The following is a 14405-nucleotide window of genomic DNA, read 5'->3' as shown; positions in this document are numbered from 1 at the left end:
AAGACCACCCTCAGTTTTGGTAATTCATTAGGAGCACTCACAAAACTCAGCATATAGTCATACTGATGGCTATAGTTAATTACAGTGAAAGGATGCAAAGTGTAAGCAGCAAAGAGGAAAGGCACAGGGGGCTAAATCTGGGGTAAACATATGCAAGCTTCCAAGATTCCTCTCCCAGGGGAGTCATGTAGGATGTGCTTAATCTCTCACCCAACAAGTTGTGACAAATTGTGTGAAATGTTGCCAACCAAGGAAGCTCATTAGAGACTCAATACCCAGATTTTTTTATTGGAGCTTATCATATAGGCACCCCTGCCTGGCATGTAACCGAATTTCAGACTCCCAGAAGGAATGCAGAGGGTTTCATAACTACATTGTTTGTACAAACAATTTAGGCACAGTGAGCCACTCATATCAGTCAATGGTGGGAACACTCCTGGAATCCAAGTTCCCAGATGCCAACCAAGGGCCAACCTTGTCAGCTGGCCTTTTTAAGTATAAGCAGTCAGGAGTGCTATGTTAACTCTTTTCTGCACAGGGATAATTAAACACATCTAAAAAGTATAGAGGTAACTTGCTAAATGGCTTCTTATAGATCGCCTAAAGAAGTAATCTACTTGCTTTTATGCTAATTCATTAATATTAATTCTCATGAAATGAATGATGCTAGTATAAATTTAGCCTATACATTCTACTATACTGATGAAGAATTTCAGAGTTTAAGTATTAAGGTTTTCAAATTTGAGTAAGAAACTTATGTGCCATCATTTAAATGGAATTTTACTATTTCACCTGTCATTCTCCAATGAGTGTGCTGATTTTACTAGTCCTGTTATTTGATAAGGGGATCTGCTAGCTATTGATTTAACCACCATTTCATAGCACACAGAAATACTGAATATTACAAATCGCATAGCTTGATTAACTTGATCCTGATTTACGCTCTTTTGAATTCCAAGTACCATAGGAGAAAATAGCTATCAATCTTTGGCTAGTTAACTATTTCAGCATATGAAGAACATTTGTTAAAGAAAAGCACTTACATATCTCATTGTGTTTCACACTTCTGTGCCAAGGTAAAGGGCAAAGGAATATTTAAGATGTGCTATTAAAGAACTGTTATTATCAAGCACATAACCGCAGGGTGTATGCAGATTTTAGATTCTAAGCCATGATGACTAAGCAACAGGTTGGAGGAATTCAGACAGATATTAACGTTCTGGCCCATAGGAGTTTCCAAAGGAATGGCAGGGCAAATGGGAAACCCTAGAGAAGCAGACTGTTTACTGTCTCCTTCCAACATGTGCAAACCCTGTCATGCTGTAGAAGCAGGAGCTTAGTTTGGGGTTGAGGAAAGACAGTATTTTTTATTTCTTGCTAAAAACACCACTCATAGTTGGGCGTGAAAAACCCCTTGCTTTCTAGTATAGACATCTAACCATTCATCTATATACTTGGTGTCTCCTCTGTAGCACATATACCAAGAGCCAAGGATACTGAGGTGAATGAAATTGATCATGCCCTTGAGGAGGTAGGTCTTTTTGTGGCAGTGGTTTTCAGTACTATAAGGTGACTACAAATCAGCTGAGGTGTTTGTTCCTACCCATTAACATTTAGATATTGATCGGGGAAAGATTAACTATTTATTAATAATTGTTGGAGTTGGGTGATGTGTATATTTGGGTTCGTTATACCATTGTATTTTTTGTGTGAAAATTTCCATATAAATTATTTTTTATATCCTGAGAATTTACCATGTTTTATTAAAAAGTCAAAAGATATTAGTACCTTTAGTTTACAAATATATTTGTTCTTACTCCAAGATGGGAGACCAAGATACATCATAGAGCAATTTTTATCATACAGCTGGCCTCAATCATACACAACTGCCATAATTAAAGTATACTTTGAGCCAGATAATGTGCTTTTTTTACTTTGATTTGTGATACATGAATTGGTAAGCAGTTTGTTCCATAATAGGCAGTAAAAGAAGCTTGTTTGACTCCAACAAATTTCTAAAAGTAGTTTTACATGCAAATCATTAGGAAAAACTAACTTGACTAAAACATTTAAAAAGAAATTGACAGTAAGACTGAGGGATATGTAAGGTGAACAGAATAAGTAATCTAAACATTAAAACTCTCCCAAGTCATGGTGTACATCTGAAGATAGGAATTATACTCTAGTATATGTGAAACATGAATAAAGTTGTAAAATAATAAAATCAAGTGATCATCTTTTTAAAATACCTTATTATAAATTATGTGCTAGTTGTTAAAACTTCAAATAATAAAACTGAATATTGAATGAATGAATGGATGCATAAATAAATAAATAGGTGGTTTTCTTTAGCCTCAGTTTAAAAGTCACATATCTAATTGTTCATCAGAGACGATCTTTTGGTTTCCACAAAGTTTTTCTTTTAATTTGAGAGTCTTTTTAAAAAACTGGAAGACCCCAAAATACTACATGTACATTCTCCAGTGCCAGTAATTGGCTAGAGCTGAGTAGTAACTACCCCCTTTAAGATGGAGTTTGAATTCTTACATGCGCGAGTACATGCCTGAGATTCTGTACATCTTGAATGTTCACAACAGTTTCTATATGTTCCTTATACTTAAATGTCAGTTTGCATGGATATAAAACCCTTGGCTCACATTTTCTTGCCTTGAGTGTTTTGCATATGTTACTCCATTGTCTTCAATTATAGAGGGTTGCTGTAAAAAGATCTGATGACAATTTGATATCACTTCCCTTATAAATGATTTGTATGTTTTGGTCTAGATACAAAATGAATACTTAAAGTTTTTCTTTAAAATTCATTAGTTTTACTAAAATAAGTCTTGATGTTGGTCATTTTGGGTTAGTTTTTCCAGGTACATAGTGTGCTTTTCAAGATGTATGTTCAAGTTTTTGTTTTTTTTTTTTACTTCTGGAAAATTTTGTTGGATTATAGGCTTTTAATATTTGTTCTGTTCCATTGATTTGGTTCTCTTCTTTGGGCACTTCTGGTATGCATCTGTAGGAACTTCTCTGACTGTTTTCTATACCTGTCACTTTCTCTCAAATCCTTTTCACCTCTTTCTTCATTTCTTTTTGAATTTTAACATTTTCTTCCTTTTAATCTTCTATTTCTGTCATTACTTGTTGTTTTTATTTGTTCTTGTGTTTCTCCTTATATATGCTTCCTTAAAAATTTTTGAATTATTTCCTGAGTTCTCTCATTTTTTTCTCTACATAAACTTTTTGTATCACTAAATAAAGCACATTTATATATGAGGAAAACTCCTAAGCCCAAATGGTGAAGTACACACTGCTGCAATGAATGCTTGCCACGGGCATGTTAACTCCAAAGAGCGGAGACTTCAAGATTCTTAAAAGTCTCTAAACTAGAGAGAGAGCAGTAGACTGGCTTAAAGTCATACAACGATTGTCACATCTCCTCTACCTCATGCCCAAAACCACCGAAGATGGTATAATGACTTCTAGAATTAGTGTCATGTTCCTCTTTGTTCAAGTGAGTTTTCTCCTGATCTTAATGATTAGAACAAAGGCAAGAGCTACAGAAGAGGCATTCCATTGATAAATATAGAACCATAACAGAACATCAAAGAGGAGGTAACATAGAAAATCTTGTTTTTTCAAATATCAGATGCTTTCATATTGTAGCCGTATAGCAGTGGAGTAAGCTCCACCTCTCAAAGGCTTAATTCAGGACTTCCCTGGTGGCGCAGTGGTTAAGAATCCGCCTGCCAGTGCAGGGGACACATGTTTGAGCCCTGGTCCAGGAAGATCCCACATGCCATGGAGCAGCTAGGCCCGTGCGCCACAACTACTGAGCCTGTGAGCCACAACTATTGAGCCCATGTGCTGCAACTACTGAAGCCCACGCACCTAGAGCAACAAGAGAAGCCACCACAGTGCGAAGCCCCCCCACCGCAACGAAGAGTAGCCCCTGCTCACCACGACTAGAGAAAGCTCTCGCGCAGCAATGAAGACCCAACACAGCCAAAAATAAATTTACAAAAAAAAGGCTTAATCCAAAGACTTTCTGTTGGTATCACACCAAACAAGGTTCAGTGTACTTTGGCATCCTTCTTGAACTGTGAGATTCAGCTGGCTTTTTAGGGTGTTGGAAACCTTTATTTTGTGATCTCCATCACGATTTCAAAATGGCCAGCTGTTTACTCAGACAGGTAGGCCCCTTGATCAATTTAGACATCAGCATCTTTTTTTGGTGGCAGTTTTATATATAAGGATTTCTTTTTGCACTTCAACCTCTACCAGCAGGAGGTCTCGATTCCTGTAAGGAAGAGTCATTAGGGGCCATAGCAACAAGTACAAACCCTGGAGGACCAGTGCTTACAGCCTCACTCGGTGTCTGGTTGTACTTTTACCACCTTGCTAAGTGTATTTTGCTTTACTTAGGTCTGTAATATGGTCATTTCTCGGCTCAGAGGACTTTTGAACTTGCTTTGATTTGTCACGGTGGACATTTCCTTTTGCTGCGCAAACTACATTTCTTTCTTTTCATAATAATTTCTAATTTTCAGTCTTTGCACAAGATAACTTTTCTCAACCTTTTACCTTTTCTTTGCTTTTGCCTCTATTTCTTCTGCTTTCTCACTGGCTTTTGTTCAATGCAAGCTACCATGTGCTTAATCTGCTATTGCGTGTCAGCACTGCAGAGGCTCATGGCAAAGGCAGAGTTAGCCTAGAGTATAATGGGCTCAAGTTGATGTTTGAAGGGCCAAATGAAAGAAATGGCAGAGAGAAACTCAACAAAGGTCTCAGCTTCCTTGCTTTATAACCCCAGATTCTGGTTTTGCTATTTTTGAGTTTCTCTAATGCTGATTTACGTTATTCTTTCATAACTTCTATACTTTTCTTAATTTCTTTTAGCTTATTTTGAAATATTAGATTTTATAGTTTCACATTTGGTTGCCATGTCTTTTCAAAGTGTTTTTGTCATGGTTTGTGGGGATTTTATTCTGCCTCTTATTCTCCTTTTAATGATAATAATTTTGCATGGTACTTGGCCAAATTTTTTCTATTGCTTATTTTGAAAATAAGTTTCCCTTTACTTTTTATGAGAGAGGAGGGTCCAAAAAGATAGATTTTCTAGCTTCCCTGTTCCAGGACTTCTGCTGCTGCTGTTTTTGCAAAGTAACAAGAAAAAAATAGCCTCTTTCTGAGATCTGCCTCTCACTGCCTTTTCTTTTCGTTTTTAAATAGGAAAGCAATGCATCACTCTTAACAGGGGAGAATTACTTTAAAACAGGGAGTATCATAATGGGTAGCTGAGAGAAGAGTGGAATTTTAATCAAATGCACATATTGAGTTTAATGATCCAAAACAGATGAATAATTCTCCTCTAGAGTTATAGCCATAACCATCAAAAACACTGCCTGGTCTAAATAACTTTTTTCATATACATTAGAGCAAAGTGATGAGAAAATTTAGTAACTATATAATCCAGAGATGGTCCCACTGCTTCTCAGAGTGCTTTTAATTTCTCAGCCATCACTTTTGTTTCTCTCACCCTCTCCCTCCACATTTGCTGAAAATAAATTCCCTAGGCCACCTTTTTCAGTGTTTTCTCTTACATAATCTCAATACTAGATAATCAGTTATTTGGCAAAGTTTCCTACGAAGCTACATATGTTATTCAAGAATTTGTGTTGCATCCTCTGAAATTTTGTTGAGAACTGACTTAAAATTCCCTAGAGTTTGTCTAAAATACTTTATATACACATCATTTATTGGTTAGGTAATGACTACAATGGACATATAGTTTATTCATTTTTCTCTTCAACTTTTGTGTTGAACAGAATATTGTACTATTTATCCTTATACAGATTTGGGAGTTCCTCTGACTGTTGTAACAAAGCTGCCTATCTTATGACTATTTTCTCTTTGGGGGGGCGTGTTAGGCTTTCTGTGTTATAACCTAACAGAGTTTCCTTGTTGAGGCCATGGGCTAAGGTCATATTGAGGTAGATTTCAAGCAGGATCTCCTCTCAAAGGGAGAGGTCCTTTCCACCGTCAGGTACTTGGGTGAGTAGAGGAACTGGAGCCCTTAGGACTTAAGCAGCCCAGAGCAGGGGCTTGAGGGCAAAGATGACTCAAGCTCTGTGTGAAGAGACTAGATAGACAATGAAGTAGGCTTAGCCCCCTTCTTAGACCTTATGCCCAGTTTGCTCCTTTGAAGGTTAGTGGGTGCCTTGGTGATAGGGTCAGTATCTGGCTAGGCAGGTCTCAGAGTTGTAATGAGCTACGAAAAGTGTCCTCAAGTGGAACCATGGAACATTGTCCTGGTTAGGAGGCAGAATTGTCCAAGGTCATGGACTCCCAGGGAGCTCTCTACCAAATCTGGTGGAACGATGCCAGGAAAACAAAGGAGAGAAAAAATATTGAAGACTGTGGCTAAGAGTTTCAAGTGAGGGAGGAACGGGGAAAGATGCCAGATGATGGTGAGTTCACCTGATTCAGCCCTGAGGCCCTGTACAGGGAGTATATACGCTGGGCAACCTCTTTCATGAGCCACCACGCATACTGCAGAGGCTGGCAGCTGCTTAAAGGAGCTTCTCTCTGAAGCATCCTTTCAGAACACAAGAGACTATTCATAAACCTTTTTCATTCTTCTCAATCCTTCCAATCTACCACTCCTCAGATTTTATTTTATTTTTCTCAGATGATCTCATCTTCATTTCACAGAGAAAATAGAAATCATCCAATGGAACTTTCTCAAATTCTTGACACCACATCTACCAAATGAACTGCATCCACACTCATGTCCTCATTTTTTGCCTTTTTGATGGAAGAGATATTGTGCCTCCTGTCTACAGACAATTTCTTCACTTGGTTTCTGGATTAAATACCTCATTTCTTATAAAGGAATTCAGTCATTTATTTGGCAAAGACTTACTGAGCATCTACTTTGTAACAGATGCCATGTTCCATTCGTTGATTAACGGTTTTCTCTTTTGTAGATTCAGCTTCTCTCACTCCATTCATTTTTTCCCGATAGCATTTTACTGTGCTCAGTACTCTCTACCAGTTAAAAACCAACTAAATGGAACCAAACTGAAAAACAGCCCCCCTGTCCCCCACTCCCTCCTTCAGCTACTAGTCTTTATTCTTCTCTTTAGAGCCAAGCATCTCTAAAATGTTACCTATATTTAGCATTTTAATGTCTGCATCTCTCATTCATTCTACTTCTGCTCTTACTAAAAGTATGTTCTCTGTGGTCACCAATAACGTGCATGTGGCTAAAACTGGAATGGAACCATTTCAGTCTTCCCCTTATTTGATCTGTATGCAGCATGTAAAAATGTGGACCACTTCTTTTTTCACTGGGTTTCCATGGCACCACATTCTTCCTATGTCTCTGGTTTATCCTTCTCAGTCTTTTTGCATGCTACATTTTGGTCTGCATTTCCCTTAAATGTTGATCTTCCTCCGGGTTTCCTAGGCATCTTTCCTTCTCATTGTCAGTGCTCTGTGGTTGATGTCATCAGCTCTTCAGACTGAAATTATCATCCATATCATGTAGGAAAAATGCTTTGACATTGTGTTTAGACATGAAGTTGTTGGAATCTAAAAGATTATCTTGTTTAAATAGGTCTATAAGGAGAAAGCCAAAATAAATGTGTTCATGAATCCTTATTAGCAATCTATTTCCTGCTGACTGGGGACATTACAGCATAGGTGTGTAGAGTCATTTCTTACAACAAACATTCTAACAGATACAGTTTCATGCAATGCTGATGTAATTCACAAATACATTATCATAACAAACATGAAAAACAAACTTTGTAGTATCTATTGTCTTGAGTTAATGTTACATTTTGAAGGAGATGATGATGACTATGACGATGATGATAATTCTTTTGTAATTACAAGAAGAATATCACAAAAAAGTTCTCTTTGTCCTTCTCAGCAAACTGTCCAGTGATTCATATTTATGATACAGAAACTGCATATATAAATTCAACATGGCCTTCTCCCCACCTGGCTAGTGCTATACTTTCTTTTGCATTTTTGATACCTGAATTATAAATGTTATTAAATCTTCTCCTTTACCTTAAAACCTGTGCTAGTTATTTTCCATTTGCTTGTCTGGATACACTCTGCCCTTCTCTCCCTTGCCTTATGCCTTGGAAAATTGTCCTCTGAGGACTATATCACTTGTGCCCCTTTGGCTTGTCCAGTGGCATGTATACCGGCTGGAGATACAGCAAAAGAGGAGAGCAAGGTCAGGGCATCTCTTCCCTGCCTGCTTCCTGCTCTGTGCCATATCTCTGGCAGTAGCTGTGTCCCTCCCCAACTATATGTTCTGCTGGGCAGTGCCTCCCTCTAGGTTCCATTAACGCTGTCTCCTGGGGACTTCCCTGGCGGTCCAGTGGCTAAGACTCCGTGCTCCCAATGCAGGGGGCCCGGGTTCTATCCCTGGTCAGGGAACTAGATCCTACAGGTATGCTGCAACTCTCCGCAACTAAAGATCCTGCGTGCCTCAACTAAGACCCGATGCAGGCTAAATAAATAAATAAATAAAACATAAATATTTTAAAACAAAACAAAACAAAAAACACTGTTTCCTACTCTTGACTTTTTAGTCATAGGTATAATAATGTTTCCCCACTGCTGCAAAGCTCTCAGTGCCTCGATATTCCCTGTCCTCCTCAGTCTGCCCACTCCTTGTTACTCCTTTCCTTAAAGTCTTATTTGAATCCATCTGGGGTGAAATTTTTTTCTTTATGGGAACCTGACTTTTATGATAGTGTTGTAAAACTAGCCCAGTGCTCTGCATCCTCAAAAGCACTTGTGTCATCAATTTTCTGCTTCTGTTAAAGATTCTCATTGAATAACATTGTCACTTGGGGTCCCAAGATTTTGCCTATATTTCAACCAAAGCTGAAAGTTTGCATTTGTAATTTGGTATTTCATACGTGCTAATGATTCTCAAATTTATATCTCTAGCCCAGATCTGTCTCTTAAATTTTATTTATTTTATTTTAATTAATTAATTAATTAATTAATTTATGGCTGTGTTGGGTCTTCGTTGCGGTGCGTGGGCTTCTCATTGTGGTGGCTTCTCTTGTTGCGGAGCACAGGCTCTAGGCGCACGGGCTTCAGTAGTTGTAGCGCGTGGGCTCAGTAGTTGTGGTTCTCAGGCTCTAGAGCACAGGCTCAGTAGTTGTGGCACACGGGCTTAGTTGCTCCGCAGCATGTGGGATCTTCCTGGACCAGGGCTCAAACCCGTGTCCCCTGCATTGGCAGGCGGATTCTTAACCACTGCGCCACCAGGGAAGTCCTGTCTCCTAAATTTTAGAACCACATGTTTAACTCCTCTGATTTCTCTGCTCTGATATCCCACAGACACTTAAAATCCAAATGTCCAATTCCAGTTCATCTCCTTGTATGTCCTTTGAGCAACTTTCTCAGCCTGTTCCTGCCTGTATAAAGTTAGGAACCCAGAAACTTCTTTATTATTGAATAGTCACGGTCCCTATTAGTCCAGGCTGGCAGTACTTTTGCTAGTACAATTCCCGTAAGAACTTTGGGAGTTTCCTATATATCAGATGAAAGTTCACTCCATGCTCTAGAAGCCAAAGCCACACTTGTTTTCAAGACAGTCTTCTCTTTTTAGACTAATTTACTGCTACTTTCGGATCAGGCTTCTGTGGACCTACATCTTTAAGCTTTTGAGAAGCCATTTTGTTCAGCCCAAGAAAGCACCAATTTAAATTCCTTAGAAGCCTTAGAAAAGTGTCTTCTGGCCATAGTTTTGATTTTATCCTTCATCTTTAGGCCATGTCTTAATTTGAAAATCTTTTATTTGCTTGAGAAGCTGGAAATAAGAGTTTACATTCCAGACTGGCACATTCTAGCCCCTCTATAATCTCTTTAAATTCTGCTTACATATTGGTCAGTTGTTTTCAGAGCCCATCTCTTTCTTGAAGCTCCTAATACTTCAGCTAGTATAAACAAACACTCTCAATTTTCTTCCCAGAAATCTCTGCTCAAATCCAAGAGTCCATCAGGTTACCGGGTGGACTATCTTTCAAGTTACTGCAGGTGATACTTTTACCACTATATTATATGACATGGGTCACTATTTTTTAAGCTTCTGTAGCAGTTTCCTCATCTTTTTTCTAGTCTCCTGCAATCGTTTTCTTGCTATTTCTACTACAGTTTTCCTTTTCATCTGCCACATGGTCTTGGAATCAACGTCACATATTTTAGAGTTTTGTTATGGCATGATCCCAATTCTGCATACTGCATAATATTGTAGTTGCTTTTCCCTTGCCTGCATTTCTCATGTGAGGATGGCAAGTATGTTTCCAGTGCCTGGACCATAGTAGGTTTTCAATAAATATTACTTCATAAGTAAGTAAATTAGTTCTTAACTGTTAAAGACCCTTTAAGGGCATCATTGTAAAGTTTTATCAAATCTCAATTATCCTAGTAACTATTACTCTAGTTCAGCTATTTTCTCTAGTACAGTATCTGTTTGAGTACAGCCTGTACAAATATGAGTAATAGCTCTTGTTTGAACTAAAATTCTTCCACCTACAAAGTGTGACCCTAAAAAAGATTCTTAATGTTTGTATGACTCAGTTTTTCATTTGTAAAATGAGGAAAATAGCGGTCCTTATCTCATACCATTTTTGTGAGGAACCTTGGTGCAGAGTGAATATTCAACAAATGGTGGCTATTATTATTATTTCATTTTTAGATCCATGCATAATAAATTTATAACAATGGCTGTTTCCAGAAAGAAAATGGGTATCTGGGGAAAGGAGTGGAAGGGAGACTTACATTTTGCTGTATTTACCTTTTTTTGTAACTTATAAACTCTCTACCCTTTACATATATTACCTATTCAAAATAATTATTGGTTTGAAAAATATTACATGTATATTTGTTCATTTTAATCTCTATTATGTTAGTGGCTTGAGTGTTGCATTTTAAAATCAGCAAGGAAAATGTGGAATAATTCATCCATGACAGACTTAAAATAGATTTATTTTTAAGCTTCTTAGGGCCCATTAGAAATAGTAATTAAACAGGAAGCATTTTTACAGGGGGACACTTTTATTGAAGCATCACTACTGCTTTCAGTTGCAAAGATTTTCATTAGGTTCAAGAGAAAATAGTCAATAATATCAGTTTAAATCCACATAATTCTGAAGAGCATAAATGTGAAATTCCACTTAGTGATAAAGGAGTGCATAGTGCAGGAAGTGTTTAATCTCTCCATACTAATATCTTCATTCAAATATACAGTATTTCATAACTTGTGCTTGACTGCATATGCTTGGCAGATGTGGAGCTGTCTGGCCTGAAATTGTGCATTAAATAAATGTTCATTTTAACCCTATTTCTTTTCATCCCTCAAATAGGTTTTATGACAAAAGAGTTTTTCAGAGTTTTTCACTCGAGGCATTTCTGAATTAGGCAGTAAGACAAAAATGGGTATTGTAAAATTATGAAAAAAGAGAGAAGCTGCTTCCTCTGCAGAAACTTTTAACCTCTGGAGAGATTGGTTCAAGATGGCAGAGTAGAAGGACATGCACTCACTCCATCTTGTGAGAGCACCAGAATCACACCTAACAGCTGAACAGTCAAGGACAGGAAGACACTGGAACTCACCCAAAAAGATACCCTGCATCCAAAGACAAAGGAGAAGCCACAATGAGATGGTAGGAGGGGCGCAATCACAATAAAATCAAATCCCATAACTACTGGGTGGGTGACTCACAAACTGGAGAACACTTATACCACAGAAGTCCACCAACTGGAATGAAGTTTCTGAGCCCCACGTCAGGCTTCCCAACCTGGGGGTCCAGCAACAGGAGGAGGAATTCCGAGAGAATCAGACTTTGAAGGCTAGTGGGATTTGATTGCAGGACTCTGACAGGACTGGGGGAAACAGAGACTCCACTCTTGGAGGGCACACACAAAGTAGTGCGCACATCGGGACCCAGGAGAGGAGCAGTGACCCCATAGGACACTGAACCAGACCTACCTGCTAGTGTTGGAGGGTCTCCTGCAGGGGTGGGGGGTGGTGGTGGGGGCTGTGGCTCACTGTGAGGACAAGGCCACTGGCAGCAGAAGTTCTGAGAAGTACTTGGCGTGAGCCCTCCCAGAGTCCACGATTAGCCCCGCCAAAGAGCCCAGGTAGGCTCCAGTGATGGGTCGCCTCAGGCCAAACAATCAACAGGAAGGGAACCCAGCCCCACCCATCAGCAGACAAGCAGATTAAAGTTTTACTGAGCTCTGCCCACCAGAGCAACAGCCAGCTGTACCCACCACCAGTCCCTCCCATCAGGAAACTTGCACAAGCCTCTTAGATAGCCTCATCCACCAGAGGGCAAACAGCAGAAGGATGCAGTAAAAGCAGTTCTAAGAGGGAAGTCTATAGCAATTCAAGCCTACTTCAAGAAACAAGAAAAATCTCAAACAATCTAACCTTACACCTAAAGGAACTAGAGAAAGAAGAACAAACAAAACCCAAAGTTAGCAGAAGGAAAGAAATCATAAAGATCAGAGCAGAAATAAATGAAATAGAAACAAAGAAAACAATAGCAAAGATCAATAAAACTAAAAGCTGGTTCTTTGAGAAGATAAACAAAATTGATAAACAATTAGCCAGACTCATCAAGAAAAAGAGGGAGAGGACTCAAATCAATAAAATTAGAAATCAAAAAGGAGAAGTTACAACGGACACCGCAGAAATACAAAGCATCCTAAGAGACTACTACAAGCAACTCTATGCCAATAAAATGGACAACCTGGAAGAAATGGACAAACTCTTAGAAAGGTATAACCTTCCAAGACTGAACCAGGAAGAAATAGAAAATATGAACAGACCAATGACAAGTAATGAAATTGAAACTGTGATTAAAAATCTTCCAACAAACAAAAGTCCAGGACCAGATGGCTTCATGGGTGAATTCTATCAAACATTTAGAGAACAGATAACAACCATCCTTCTCAAACTCTTCGAAAAAATTTCAGAGGAAGGAACACTCCCAAACTCATTCTATGAGGTCACCATCACCCTGATACCAAAACCAGACAAGGATACTACAAAAAAAGAAAGTTGCAGACCAACATCACTGATGAATATAGATGCAAAAATCCTCAACAAAATACTAGCAAACAGAATCCAACAACACATTAAAAGGATCATACACCATGATCAAGTGGGATTTATTCCAAGGATACAAGGATTCTTCAAGATACGCAAATCAATCAATGTGATACACCACATTAACAAATTGAAGAATAAAAACCATATGATCGTCTCAATAAATGCAGAAAAAGCTTTTGACAAAATTCAACACCCATTTATGATAAAAACTGTCCAGAAAGTGGGCATAGAGGGAACATACCTCAACATAATAAAGGCCATATAGGACAAACCCACAGCAAACATCATTCTCAATGGTGAAAAACTGAAAGCATTTCCTCTAAGATCAGGAACAAGACAATGATGTCCACTCTTACCACTATTATTCAACATAGTTATGGAAGTCCTAGCCACGGCAATCAGAGAAGAAAAAGAAATAAAAGGAATACAAATTGGAAAAGAAGAAGTAAAACTGCCACTGTTTGCAGATGACATGATACTATACATAGAGAATCCTACAGATGCTACCAGAAAACTACTAGAGCTAATCAATGAATTTGGTAAAGTAGCAGGATACAAAATTAATGCACAGAAATCTCTTGCATTCCTATACACTAATGATGAAAAATCTGAAAGGGAAATTAAGGAAACACTCCCATTTACCATTGCAACAAAAAGAATAAAATACCTAGGAATAAACCTACCTAGGGAGACAAAAGACCTGTATTCAGGAAACTATAAGACACTGATGAAAGAAATTAAAGATGAAACAAACAGATGGAGAGATATACCATGTTCTTGGATTGCAAGAATCAATATTGTGAAAATGACTATATTACCCAAAGCAATCTACAGATTCAACGCAATCCTTATCAAATTACCAATGGCATTTTTTATAGAACTAGAACAAAAAATCTTAAAATCTGTATGGAGACACAAAAGACCCTGAATACCCAAAGCAGTCTTGAGGGAAAAAAACGGAGATGGAGGAATCAGGCTCCTGGACTTCAGACTATACTAGAAAGCTACAGTAATCAAGACAGTATGGTAGTGGCACAAAAACAGAAATATAGATCAGTGGAACAGGATAGAAAGCCCAGAGATAAACCCACGCACCTATGGTTAACTAATCTATGACAAAGGAGGCAAGGATATATAATGGAGAAAAGACAGTCTCTTCAAGAAGTGGTGCTGGGAAAACTGGACAGTTACATGTAAAAGGATGAAATTAGAACACTCCCTAACACCATACACAAAAATAAAC

At 38.3% G+C, this 14405-nt stretch overlaps 2 protein-coding genes across 6 annotated transcripts in view; both read left to right on the top strand.

Annotated features, from left to right (window-relative positions):
* TBC1D4 (TBC1 domain family member 4) overlaps nucleotides 1-14405 on the top strand; it is a 248147-nt gene that overhangs the window by 13085 nt on the left and 220657 nt on the right. For both annotated transcript variants that reach the window (XM_082365918.1, XM_082365916.1), the window contains exon 2: nucleotides 1473-1531. The gene's annotated coding sequence lies outside the window, so the exon portion shown is untranslated. The remainder of the gene's footprint in view (nucleotides 1-1472; nucleotides 1532-14405) is intronic.
* The window catches only part of COMMD6 (COMM domain containing 6), a 127492-nt gene that overhangs the window by 27961 nt on the left and 85126 nt on the right, over nucleotides 1-14405 (top strand). For all 4 annotated transcript variants that reach the window (XR_014237137.1, XR_014237138.1, XR_014237139.1 and 1 more), the window contains one exon: nucleotides 1473-1531. The gene's annotated coding sequence lies outside the window, so the exon portion shown is untranslated. The remainder of the gene's footprint in view (nucleotides 1-1472; nucleotides 1532-14405) is intronic.

Source organism: Balaenoptera borealis (genome assembly GCF_965194805.1).
Source record: "Balaenoptera borealis genome assembly, chromosome: 18".
NCBI lineage: Eukaryota > Metazoa > Chordata > Mammalia > Artiodactyla > Balaenopteridae > Balaenoptera > Balaenoptera borealis.
Note: the sequence above shows the minus strand (reverse complement) of the source record. Positions and strands in the feature narration are given on the sequence as shown.